The sequence below is a fragment of the Euprymna scolopes genome, chromosome 19, assembly GCF_053919585.1.
Source record: "Euprymna scolopes isolate OS-2025 chromosome 19, ASM5391958v1, whole genome shotgun sequence".
Taxonomy (NCBI): Eukaryota; Metazoa; Mollusca; class Cephalopoda; order Sepiida; family Sepiolidae; genus Euprymna; species Euprymna scolopes.
In genome coordinates this window covers 20,614,398-20,629,094 of record NC_136500.1, presented here as the reverse complement: position 1 = coordinate 20,629,094, position 14,697 = coordinate 20,614,398, and the positions used below count along the sequence as shown (strand labels likewise).

General features: G+C 32.8%; 1 pseudogene; it reads left to right on the top strand.

The window, feature by feature from the left end:
• Positions 1–14,381, top strand: part of LOC145240090 (uncharacterized) — a 99,033-nt pseudogene extending 84,652 nt beyond the window's left edge.
• The last annotated feature ends 316 nt before the right edge of the window (positions 14,382–14,697 follow it).

Below are 14,697 nucleotides of genomic sequence, written 5' to 3'. Positions count from 1 at the left end.
ACCACTAGAATGAATCTAGTTGCTAAATACTCGCCACTTCTCGAGGATAAAATTCTACTCGAGGATAACAGATAATAATATGGAGAGAATGTTTGTTGAATGAAAAAACAATATTATGAGTGGATGGAAAATAATGAATAATGTAGACATTCGGTAATACCTGAGATTATATTCACCCTAAACGCGCATCCAGCTTTTGAAGAAATGGGAAGTTTCTAGGGAATATCAACTTCACTTGCGGTCACCATGCAACGTAACATATGTTTAAACACGCCTTAACATGTAGACACCCCGGGGCTCAACACGTTTTAGCAGAGTACGTTGCAAGAAATATAGAACAAGTAATAACTTAACTCTTATATTTTGTAACACCGACACTTATTTCCGAGTACTTTCCCGAATAAAACGTGATCATGCTCCTTCTCTCTGGCCTCTGTCGTCTCGAAGGACATCCGGTCTGTGCACACGTTCTTTTTATAGTCTTTTTCCTTACGGTGACGTCATTTCGCACACAGCTCAGCGTTTACATACAACCGCCAAACTTTGTTATATCCAGCCACATGTATATCTCGGGCAGTGATGTGTACGCGACTGAAGAACGCATATTTATCATGATCTACATTACAATCAGCATATCAAAATTCAATAAAAATGCTAGGTATCTGTTTTACATATACTAACACGTTGCTACTTATCAAGGCTAAAAGCCACTCAAGAATTAGCTGTTAATGCAATGGGTGTAGTCATCATCATATCGTATGAATCTGAAGATTCTATTGTTGGCATTAGTTTTCCCGATATTTTTCTAGTCAGACTTCGAGGGGGGGCATGTGAAGGTTGCCAACATCCTAAGTGAAAGTGATTTTTGTGGAGCGAACTGGATTCGAACTTACGACAGTCCGTGTCGTTAACCACTAAACCACCGTCACCTTCCAGTGGATGTAGTATCCTTTGACTTGTGAAGAATATTATGAAAGAATTGAAAATGATGAATGGAAGTGGTTTTGTGTGGAAACATCACGACTTAGACCTAAGCTTTCAAATTTCTTTCTCTAAACTGAGATATATGCAGGAATGATCAGGGTCATCATGAAACTTATGGAAAGCACTAAGAATTTTGTCAGCGCCATATCCTGATCGGTTTAGTAAGAATATTGTTGTGTCCTTGAAGGGTGGGTAATATGACAAACGCAGCGATATACATGAAAAACTGTATCGACAAAAGTATGTTGTAGACAGCAATGATTGCGCTAACCAATATCTGGAAAGACAGATCCATTTCACAAAGCACAAAGAAACGACTCCTGCAAGCTTTGGTATTCTTAATAGCAACATACGGAGCAGAATGTTGGGTCTTGAAGAAAGTCGACAAGAGAAAAGTTGCTGCTTTTGAATTGTGATGCTAATGTAGACTTCTTTGTGTAAACTTGGTGGACAAATATACAAACGAATGGGTTCTGGAGAAGACTGGACTATGCCGAAGACTGCTGGACAACATCAATGACAGGAAATTGTGATTTTGGGGATATGTGGTCAGAACAGACGGCCTAACAAAAAATCTGCTCTATGGTACAACCCCTGATGAAAGAGGGCGTGGAAGACCAAAAAACAAGAATGTTTGATAACGTGAAGGGCATCGCGGACATTAGCATAGCTGAGTTGCTCAAAATGACGTAGAACTGGAGTTAATGGCGATGATTCGTGAAGAGTGCCACGGCTGGTCAGTAATGATAGAATAACTTTTCAATAAAATTTCTATTGTTTTAATAAATGACATACCCCCCACTTTTGGGGGGGGGATTAAATTCGCATATTTCGGATTTTCTACTGATCTTAACTTTTGTAAAAATAGAGGAATGTTTTCTTCCTCCGAACATTGTACGTATGTTTTCGTAAATATGGATTGAAGCCTATAAAAATAAGCTGGACACATTGACCCAATAGCCGAGAGTGAATTTGAAATTCCTTTAGCTGTAAAAAAAAAAATCCTCAAACCTGATGATTTCAAGCCTCGTACTAGAGCATACGTGTTTCGTAGATTTATGAAAATGGTTTTTCCAAGATGCCGTGGAAATTTTTTTTTTTAATGGCCAAAAGGTGCACGCATTTTCTTTTCAAAAAAAAAGAAAGAACAGTTATTCATATGGATTCATGCGAGTAGACGGGATAATTTTAATCCAACAAAAGATAGCAAAGTAAGTGACGTTATTTTATTAATTAAAAGCGTAAATACAACACGTGTTTGTTCTTGAAAACAAAAACGTATAACTTTTAGTCGAGTGTAATCGTTTTAACTTCATTTGTTTCGTGGAAATATATTTAACTTATTTTATTTTTTGTTTGTTTTTTTGTGTTATCACATTTTAGATGTAAACTATTTACGTGACTAAAACAGGAATTAATTTTAGAAGAAATTCTCTATTCCTTCGAGGAAGGGCGAAAATTCTCGGTTTTGGGGGGGGGGCGAAACGAGGGAGTTTAACTTGTAAACTAAATAATTTGGGATTAGAATTTTTCAATTACTTTTTTCTTTTATTATTTCTTTCTTATTTTGTTTGTTTATGTGTTTAGAATTTTTTTCAGTCTTTTCTTTTAATAATGTGCAAATAATAATAATAATAATAATAATAATAATAATAATAATAATAATAATAATAATGCTAATGTCTCCTCCCAAATTCACCCCTACCCTGATTTAATATTGTAGATGTTTGTTTGTTTTCTCAGCTTTTAACAAGAGTTCACATTATGTACGAATGTCTTTTCAATTATCTCTTTAGATATGCAAACTTCATTTTCGACCTGGAGACATAAAAAAGAAACCATTAAAATTTGATGAAAAAACAGGTAGTACCGTGACAACTAAACTTAAAAGACCATATTATTTTTTTATTTATTGCGGACTCATCTTTATTAGTTGTTGTTTCACTACATTTCGGCCAACTATTCCTCTTGGCTTCGTCAGGTGGTAACCGACGGATAGGAACTTCGAATCTCCTAACTGCATTCTCAGCAATCACTGCCATCCGTAGTTCTTGCCCAGGATTCCTAAACATGTAACTGATGTTAAAAGACCATGTTTTCGGAATAGTGTTATTCCTACAATTCTACCTGATTGCCCTTTCATATTTATCTAAAAGAACAACCTTCAGAGAGTCACCAAACTCCAAGAAAATTCGACTGGAGAATTCTGCTATTAAATGTGCTATACAGCAAAGTATGGTTGAAGCGTTAGCATATAAACAACAAAGGACTTTTTTGGACATTGATGATTTAGAGAAGAAATTAAAGCGTATTGATACAAATTACAAGGGTGTTATCCGGCAGCAAGTTACACTTATTATATGCCGTATTATTAAATCCCCATGTCCAAAAATAGGTCTTTGTAATTACTTCTGATTTTTCAGTACATGTATTCTGCAGTGATGTGAAAATGAAGACTATAAGGGAGTACAGGATTCCTAAACATTTAACCGATGTTAATACTCTACACATTAACAAAAGAAACATACATTGCTTTGCACCATACGACATATGCAATTATAGAACTAACTAAATATTGCATTAAAGAATTGAACATACTATATATATATATATATATATATATATATATATATATATATATATATATATATATATTACCTGGTAAATTTCCAACAGATAACCTTGAGGCAAGTTTTGGCCAGTACCGGAAAGTTAGCGGGGATCAGAATATCTCTATGCGTCAAGCGTTTGAATGTGATAAAAAAAAAACTCAGAATGTTGTCAATATTAAAACTGAGCCACTTAATAACCAAACTATTAACTATTGATTTGAAAAATTTACACGAAGCTAACTGGGATGAAATGACAACAGAGCAACATTTACATGCTTACAAATTTTACATAGATGTAACAGAGGATGATATTAATCAGTGTAAAGAAGTACTTCTTGTTATTTTATACTTAGATGGTTATGCAGTATTTAAGAAAATGATATGCAGTAGTTCTAAGGATTTAGTATCTGGAAGAGATGCTGCAGAAAATATACTTGAAATAAACAGCTACTTCAGGTGATTAATAGAGGTGCTCTATTATATATCTATATGACATAACAACAAATTTTATTTTGTACACTTATATGGTTACTAATAAACTGGTAAAAAAATTCTTTCTTTTTTCATTCCATGAAGCAAAAACAATTAGCCTTGTACATAACATTGAATGTTTTGCTAATCTTTTTTATGTATTGAAAAAAAAAATAGAAAAATAAAATGATTATCCGAAGCTCTTCCAATGTTCTCTTGAATATTTTTGTGGCAAGGGCAATGCTATTAATAAAAACGAATTAACAAGAAAAAGAACATTTCAAAAATTTAGCTAAATTTTATTATTTGCAATAATTTTGACTATTGTTCTCGTTGTGCATGGTAATTTCACAATGATTTAGCCGATGTAAACTTTGACCTTCATCAGATACATATTCCCGAGTTCGCGAAGATACACCTGATGAAAATTAGGGGACTAAATCGGCCGAAACGTTGTAAGATAAACTATATTACAAATAATACAATTTAGTTGAATGTTTGACATTAATCTGAATAATAAAAATTATCAATCCTCGTCTAATAAATTATATATATATATATATATATATATATATATATATATATATATATATATATATATATATATATTGAGTAAAATGATTGATAATTTATAATTAACATTAAAAATAAAAATTCGGTTTCAAAAGGAAGAACAAATAAAATCAATAAATTGTACGATTGTTTCGGAAACGATGTTTTTATTGAGATAGGCAATACGTCTTGGACAATAATTTTATCATTTGATTTTATAAAACAAAGTCTCCTCATCAGCAAAAAGAGTGGGTGGAGGTTTAAAAACACCAAAAATAAAACTAGTATTGATTGGGATGTTGTTAAATGTAATTCAACTACATTCAACAACACCCCAATGAATGGTTTGACTAGGATACTTACGGGCTTTAAAGGTGGACGAATAAAAGATATATCTGCCTTATTGCGATCGTACATTTATTGATTTTGTTTGTTCTTCCTTTTGAAACCGATTTTTAATTTTTAATTCTAATTATAAATTATCAATCATTTCACTCAATACTAAAATAGCTGTAGGATATCTATGCCTATCGAGCTTATCATATATCTACATTACAACGAACACTGTTTTCTTTTAATTGTATTAATGCATTTACTAATACATTAAAATAAACTCTGCTCCTTAGACTGTTGTTCTAATTCCCTTAATATATATATATATATATATATATATATATATATATATATATATATATATATATATATATATATATATATATATCATTGCCCGGTCGTAAAATACGCTTACATATATTTTGATTAATGCAGATTTCGTATTTATTATTATATTATATTGGACCCAATATATATAGCAATGATTTAAAACGTGCGCCACCACTGAGAATCGAAATCAAAACCTTTAGCTTACGATTTACTTTTTCCTTTAATGTAAATACCTGAGCTATGACGACATGTTTTCTGCAAGGCTAAAAATTAAAACATGAACTAATAGCTATTATGTTATGCATGCATATTCGTAATGACGTCGTTCGACCTTCACTTGGCAAATTCCATTGTTTTAATTTTCGCATTTTTGCACTGATTTTCCCCGGCTAAAACCCAAGTATAAAGTTTTGCATGGCTTTGAATACCCTATATATCATGTTTCATGTCTGTAAACCAAAAACTGACAGAGGAGTTTGGTAGGCAAAATTGTTCAAACAAATATATATACGCATACATGAATATATATATATATATATATATATATATATATATATATATATATATATATATATATATATATATATATATAGAAAGCCGTTTGTGTTTACTATAAACTTTTTACGCAAATTTACGCAAGTATAAATCATGTAGAATATCTGCACGAATATAGTTATACGTAATAATTGAGTAAAGATGATCAACCCATGAGAAAACAGAAAAAACTAATAAAGAATAAGTGAGGCATGCATGGTCCCCCGTGAATGCACAGTGGACGATGCAACAAAAATGACTAAATTCAGCATTTGTCCCCCCCCCCATTTAGCCCCAAAAGTCCACAGGGGACTCAAATCCTGGTGAAAATGAACAAACGGTGAAGGTTTAGGCCTTAACATATGTAAATTTGAGTTCTGCACCATGCAAAAAAAAAGAAATGACTAAGTTCATCATTTGCACCCCCCCCCTATTTAGCCTAAAAAGTCGGCCCTCTTGCACTTTAAGGAAACAAATTTACGAGGAAGAAAAATCGAACATAAGTCGTATTACACCGGTTGAAAGAATGCGATTTGATTGGATAGCGAAATATTGACGTCATTACTATAAAATATTAATAAGATTTAAAAATTAAAATTATTGTAAAAGAATTTAATAACTAAGTATTTAATATTTAGCAGCATAATAAATAATATTGTAAAAGTATTTTTTAATTCTTAAGTTAAGATAGAATTTAAAAATTAAAATTATTGTAAAAGAATTTAATAAGTATTTAATAATAGTATAAAAATAATTAATGTAAAAGAATTTTTAAAGAGTTAAAGTCATTTAAGTAACACAATTCGATCGCCTATTTGTGAACTATTTTACTTTTAATTTAAATTTAAAAAAGTTAATTTGATCTCCAGTTATTACGATAAAATACGTATAGAATTTAACAGTTGAAATTATTGTAAAAGAATTTAATTACTAAGTATTTAATATTCATTAGTATAAAAAAATAATATTGTAAAAGAATTTTTAAAAAGTTAGTCATATTTAAATAACGCAATTTGATCGCCAATTTATAGTGAACTATTTTATTTTAATTAAAAAAGTTAATTAAATCTCCTGTCATTACTATAAAATATTGATGGAATTAAACAATTGAAATTATTGTTTATTTGTTTGTAAAAACATTACTTCACAGGAAACGTGGACCCTGCGTAAACAGTTTTCTTTTAATGGCTGCTCCCTGAAATGCGCAAAAAGTTTTTTCACTTTCTTCGTATATATCTCATAGACCTTTTTTTAAATCATGCGTGTATTTATTTATTTATTTATAAACAAATGAAAACCTTTCGTGCATGCGCTTTCATGGAGCATCCATTAAAAAAAACGTATACGCAGAGTCCACATTTCCGGTGAAGTACAAAAAAATCTGTTTTCTAATATTGTCAATTTCAATATCGTTTCTTTTTATCATTTCTAATTATTTTTATGTTTGTCATTTTATTTATAAAATGACGCGCTAAAAATCATTGTTCAAAAAATTCCTGCATTAATAAAAATCATTTATTAATAAAAAAAAAAATTTTCTGATATTGTCAATTTCAATATTTCCTTTTATTTATTTCGCTATCCAATCAAATGGCATTCTTTCAACCGGTGTAATACGACTTATGTCCCATTTTTCTTCCTCGTACATTTGTTTCCTTAAAGTGAAAATATTTAAATTTAAGTTCAGCACCATGCAAAACTGCTAAATAGAAATGTACATAAAATTTTGGACAAATGTGGTAAAATAGTCCCAAAAATGGAGTGTTTTTATTAGCCCTAAAAGAGCCCCTGGGGAACACCCAAGTGTTATCACGAAGTATAGACAAATAAAATTATATAGCAATCAGTTAGCTACAACTTTTCAGAAAGTTTTATAAAAAAAAAACAAGGCATCAATTTTTTTGATAAGCACAAAAGTGTAAATTTTAGCCATTTTTACATATATTAGTTCTCGCGCGAAAGAGCAGGGCACAAAATGTTTTAAATAATAATAATAATAATAATAATAATAATAATAATAATAATAATAATAATAATAATAATAGCAAAGACTTTCGCTGGCGAGGACTACTATTGACCGTAACCAGTTATACAGTCTTTTTGAAATTTTCATATCTATTTTTCCCGTTATGTACTGAATATTTTTTAATGAAACCTATATGAAATATGTTCCTTATAAAATTTTAAAGATTTTCTATTCTGAAAGAAGTTTTAAAAAATTTAATGTAAAAAAGTTATTTTAAAGTTTTTGTTAAAAAAAATCAGATTTTCTCATTATTCAGACCTGTATTACAAAGAGGGGGTTGCAAAAAATGAGTTGTGGTGTGATGAGAAATACAAACTGAAACAGAGAGAATATTCAGACCTGTAATAATACAAAGAGGGGGGTTGCAAAAATGAGTTGTAGTGTGAGGAGAAATATAAACTGAAATAGAGAAAAGGAGAGTTTTAAAATATAATCTTAAAAGATAGGATACAAGTTAGAAAAGCATTTTATCCAAGGCATGAAAATTGTTAAACAAAATGTTTTTACTATAGGCTTTAAAAATAAAGGTACAAGATTCAATTTGAAATTTATTTGTCTTAAAAGTGCACTTTTATAAATTTTACAAAGTAAGGTATAAAAATTTAATTTAAATTGAATCAAAAGATTACCTTGGATTTATTTTATGTAATGTACATTTTGTTGCAATTTAAAAACAGTATCTTTCATCTAGCAATTAATGATATAGATATAAAATTTTCAATGATTTTTTTAAGTGCAACAGAATGTACATTACATAAAATAAATCCAAAGAAATTTTTTGATTCAATTAAAGGACCAGATAGGGACCCGTCAAACTCGGGTATCAGCTTCAGGTCGAACCTGTCCATGGTAAAAAAATGTACGCCGAAATAGCTTAACGTTTGCAGATGAAAAAAAGAGCACACAAAACTTCAGCTCACTGAAGCAGCGTCGTCAGTCAGTACTTTCTGTAAACTCATTTTGGCATCTCCCGCATCTGCTCTAGTGGCCTGTTTTTATAAAAGACAGAGTCCTCTAAATTTGCATATTTGCATATGTGCGTGAGAGAACACGAGATTCAGCGGGACTGCATTGTTATATAACGCCGCAGGCGCGATCTTGGGCCCTTTTCAGCATCATGACGCTGCGTCGGCAAAGCGCACACCGAGGCCGTTTAAGAGGTAAGCCTGCATTCCCACAATTTTCGCCACATTGTCACATCCGGGCCATCAAAAATCGCTACAAGAATAAAGGGAATTAATAACTAATAAACGTACAATATTACATTATATCAACCAGTGTTATGATATGGCCCTTTGTCTATGATCGTAGCATAGTATCTGTGTTATACTGTAGTGGGTAGTGCCAAGGGTCACGACGATTATTACCATCACTTGTTAAATTATTTAGGTTAAAGGGATATTCAGAAAAATGCTTTTTTTTATATAGGCGTCACCACTTATTAAGGCCGAGAGGCCACTTAAGGATAAGGGTTAAAGAGTGTACAGTAGTCCATAGGAAAATATAGTAATCAATAGTAATGGAAGTTCGGTAAATTTGTTAACTTAAGTGTAACGGCTCATCAGAAACTTGTTCACGTTGGACTTTAAGACAACCATATTATAGACAGCTGGAAAGCAGGAAAACGGAAGACAATTCCACAGGCGTGCAGTTCTAAGAAAGAAGCTTTGATCATGGAATCTACGTTTAGGTTTAGGAACAGATAAAAAGTGGGGGGAATTATTGATAGTGTTTTCAGCTAGACAAGTGTTTCCTGCGAAAGTTTAGCGAAGGGAGGGCATAGATTGAAGTTCAGTCGAATACTTTCCATGTAAATAACGATAGAGCAGACAAACTCGCAACATCTCTTCTGTGAGATAGAGGTTGTAGCGAAGAGAAAAGGACATCTCCCACAAGGCCACGAAGTCTATTTTGAACTCTATCAAGGCAGGACGTCCTTTCTAGCAGCTCCTGCTCAGATATGGCAACGGTATTCCATCCTTGGATGCAGTGAGATATCTACTGGAAAAGAAAAGAAAGCTAGTTACAATATGTTAAATATTTAATTGGGGGATTTTTGGCTCAAGGAAAAACGTTGTGAATAGAGGAAACGCATAAACTAAGCTAGTTTGGAATTTGGTTTAGTAAACAACGATGTGGCTTACGGGCGAAAAAGATTGTCTACTCTGCCTTGCGTAAGAGACACGTAAGTCAGGAAAAATGAAAATTAGGAATTAGTCTGTGACGGGAATTCGAAGAGACGAGTTAGGAGTTTGCTAGCCACTGGGTTGGTTAGCGGACACGGGTTGTCTTTGTGGTCCGATGGAAGCATCTACGGACCAACTACGGAAAATTAAGGAAGAAGGTTAAGAGCTGCAAACTCTGAGACGTGGAACATTTGAAAATAAAGATCTGGAAATGATAACTCGGCGTTTTGGGTGTTTCCTTCGGAAGAAGGTGCCTTCATTTCAGGTGCCTATTGCAAGAGTAGAGGGAGACAATGAATAAGGTGTGTGACGGTCGGGTGTTATTCGCCAGTGTTAAAGATTGTCCGTTGTTGTCCTGTTTGTTATTGTCGTGAATATGTGAAAACACCCACAAACACATAGAAAGGCTATTAAATATACATGTAACAGATCGACACATACAAACACCCATATAAAAAGAAAAATAACTGTACTTATAATTCTAATCACTAGACGATACACGTGCAATGATTACAGAAACACGTATACCTTATATACAGTAGGCATACACAGACACAGTTATATAAACGACAATAAAACACCAGCACGTTCCAATTAAACAGAGCAGAATCTTTGAGTTTCTTTCTATTAGACAGCGTTTGGTTGAAAATTCAGTCACTATAAAATAGAGTCGTTTGAGGTCCTACGTATCAAAAATCAATAAGGAAAATTTGTGAACTATTAAGTAACTCTTTAAACCATGGTATTTCAAAACGTAATGCTTCTCGTCAGGAAAAAGAGAAGAGCCAGGTTATATAAATATATATATATATATATATATATATATATATATATATATATATATATATATATATTATGGTACAAAACTTTGTTGAAATTCAAAGGCATACATTTTTCTTTTTTATAAATTTTGTTTATTTCATCTTGAATTTCTTCATTACAGCTGTTTCGTAAATGGGATGGATATTTTATGATTTTATGTGCTCATAAAAATCTCCTTTTTTTCATCAACTCGTCAGATGTTATGTCCATTCGATGTTACTAACAAAAAGTTAATTTTGTATATGACAGACCTGATGTTTTCGTTTGAGGAAAAGAAATTCCATCCCCATGTTGTTACAATCGGCACGTTGTTACATGTTTGCCATCTTGGGTATCGTGCGGACCAAAATTTCTTTTTAAACCTTAATTTTTTTTTTTTAATTTTTAATTTTTTTCCTGTTATTCATTCTTTTCTATTTTTTATAATTTTTACTTCTGCATTTATGCGTGTTTATTCTAAAATTCATTTTGTTTGGTTTCGAATTCTTATTTATTAGTTAATTTCTTTGTTTCAAGGAGAAGTCACTCTCATGGAATATATTTTTATTACTAGATTTACTTCCCTTACCGCTTTTTCTTTACCTATATTATACGTTTTAGTTTTGTTCATTTTTCATTTAATTGTTTCTTTCGTTTTCATTTTATTTATTTTTAATTATATTTATCCAGTTTTTTAATTATACTCTTACGTTCTATTTTTGTTCTATTTATGTTAACATTATTCTTACATGGTCGATTGATCTATGTTTTTCATTCTTTCTTAAGTTACTCGCTCTACATTTCAGGTTATGATGTTGTTTTTTAGTCTTGTCTAATTTTTTTTTTACAAGGTAGTCACCCCTTATCAAGCCCGGAAGCCACTCGGGGATAAGGGTTATTGTATGTACAGTACGTTAGTGTTGAATATTTGATAAAGTGTCTTTCTTAAGGAGTCGGTTCATCAGGAATTTGTTCACATTGGACTTGAAGATATCCAGATTGTAGTCAGGTGGGAAACAGGCAACCGGAACAGAGTTTCACAGGCGTGCACTTCTAAGAAAGAAGCTTTGTTCATGGAATCTACATTTTGATTTAGGCACAGATAAAGAGTGGGGAAAATTTTTGACAGTGGCGGGTGTTTATCATGAAATATTGGCGAGGGAGGACCAGAGATTGGAGCTCAGATGAGCACCTGCCATGGAAATTTTCTCTTACTTAAGTAGGATTTAATTAAGTATTCATCCAGTGATACCATATCATCTGATTTTCCTAAGAAGACCTTCATGCCATACCCTGTCAAAAACTTTAGATATATCGAGATCGTCAAGTGTGGCGTCTGTCCGCAAAGGAAAGTCTGGGAGAGGGTGATAGCAGGGTCTAGTGTGGAGTTGGAGGCAAACCGACTGGCAAGCATGTTAGCCTTCTCGATTGCTGTGCAAACAATTTCATGATTGTTGGATATTGGGGGAATTGTTGATTGCCCATTATTTACTACACTGTTGTAGATTTTCCAAAAATCATGGGTTCCTAATTTCTGTCCTTCGATGCGTTTTTTGGTTGTTTCAGTAAATTCTCTCTTAGCTGTCGCTATTTCTTTCTTACAGTTACTTCTGGCTTCGATATACTTCTGCCTGTTTGAACTAGACTTGTGTCGGTGAAATTTGCGGCACGCATGCTGCCTTTGCGCTATTGCAGCTGCACAAGTAGAAGTAAACCATTGGGGAGAGTGAGGCTTGCTATAAAATTTTCGCGTTGGAACATGTGCTTCAATTGACGTTTTGACCCATTCAGTGGTCTCATTTGCGCACTGTTCAGCAGAAAGAGAAAAGATATTTTCCCATAGGGTATTTTAAAAAAAAATTTTTACACAGTGATCACCACTTATCAAGGCCCGGAAGCCCGGAAGCCACTCAGGGATAAGGGTTATTGCAAGTACATTACGTTAGTGTGGAGATTTGATGAAGTGTTTACTTAAGGGGGCGGTTCATTATGAATTTGTTAACGTTGGACTTGAAAACATCCAAGTTGTAGTCTGGTGGGAAGCAGGCAGACGGAACAGAGTTCCACAGGCGTGCAGTTCTAAGAAAGAAGCTTTGTTCATGGAATCCACGTTTTGATTTAGGCACAGATATAGAGTGGGGGAAATTTTTCACAGTGGATTCAGCTAGACAGGTGTTTTTCGTGAAAGATTGGCGAGGGGGGACCAGAGATTGGAGTTCAGACGAGCACCTGCCATGGAAATAACGATAAAACAAAGATAGGCTCGCAACGTCTCTTCTGTGGGAGAGAGGTTGCAGGGTAGAGAAAAGGGCATCCCCCACTAAGCCACGAAGTCTATTTTGTACTCTGTCAAGGCAGGATACGCTGTTTTAGCAGCTCCAGCCCAGATGTGGCAGCAGTACTCCATCCTTGAAATTAAGTATTGATTTTTGTGCAGGCATCCGTGAATTACATCTTGTCGTCTGTTTAATAATTTTTCTTCTGATATTAGTATATGGTATGCTTCTAGTATGCAAAGGTTGCATCTTTTTTATTTGCTTAGTTTATTTTTTGCTCTATCTACTATGGACCATCTTAATTTATATTCAATTTTATTTTTCTTTAATCTTTAACCCATACTGCTAATGTGATTAAGTTTTTCTTAGTTTTTTCTTATTATTTTCGTTATTACTATCGGTTCTGTTGTTATCTTCGTTATTGTGACTGTCTCTATAATTGTTATCATCTTTTCTGTTGCTTTCATTTTTATCTATATTTTTGTTGTTTTCGTTACTTATAGTGTTATTTTCTTTCTCGGTGTCTTGTTTAAACGATGTTAGGTGATTACGATATCTGTCCTTAAAGCAAGTTCCGCTGCTCCCAAGGTATACTTTAGTTTCATTATTTGTTATAACTTCACATTTATATACTACGTTTGAGGTTAAACAGTACCCCCCCAGTGAACATTCAGTAGGGTTCCGACAGTTACATTCTTTTGAGTTGTTAGATTCATTTTCGGTCTTATCTCTATTTTTCAAAAGTTTGTTTAATTTTGTGTTGTTGGAGCCAATTATGGTATTTGTAAAGTTAGCAGATGTTGTGGGAAGGATAGCTTAACGGTGTTTTTATTATCTTACTTAGTTTGCTACCTTGCGGAAACACCAGGTCTATCATGAACAAAATTCACTTTTTCGAATGGAATCTGACGAGTTCCTCATATCTTCTCTCAAAATCGTCCAGATGTTCAGCACATTCTATGACACATTCTAGAATTGAGTTGATGCTATATACATTTTTAAACAATGATAGAGCCTGCTTGTCAAGTTGTGTTTTCCAGTATTTCAACATTTATATAATCTTTAATCTAGAGCAAGTGACAAGGTTAGATTTCCCTTTCTTGGACTTGCAAATTTAGTTCATTTACAAAGTTAAAAATGTCACTGAGATAAGATATTATTGATTTAATTGCATTATTATTCAGATTATTCAAAATTTTCTGAGTTCTTGTCTTTTGTTTTTGAGTAGAGTCAGCAGAATCTGAATTTGAATTTTAAGAAATCCAGTACAGCTTGACACATACTAACAAATCTATCAAAACTGTTACCAATGAAAAGCCACCGAACTTCTGTGTGGATTAATATTTTTGTAAATTGTTCATCTTCTCAAAATTTTTCAGATAATCTGCCATTCAAGGAATTTGATTTTATAAAATGTATTCCTGATATAGTTGCATCAACAACTTCCTCCAGTTTGCACCAAGATTTTTTGCTACCAAGATTTTTTGCTACCAAGATTTTTTGCCACCAAGATTTTTTGCCACCAAGATTTTTTGCTACCAAGATTTTTTGCTACCAAGATTTTTTGCTACCAAGATTTTTTGCCACCAAGA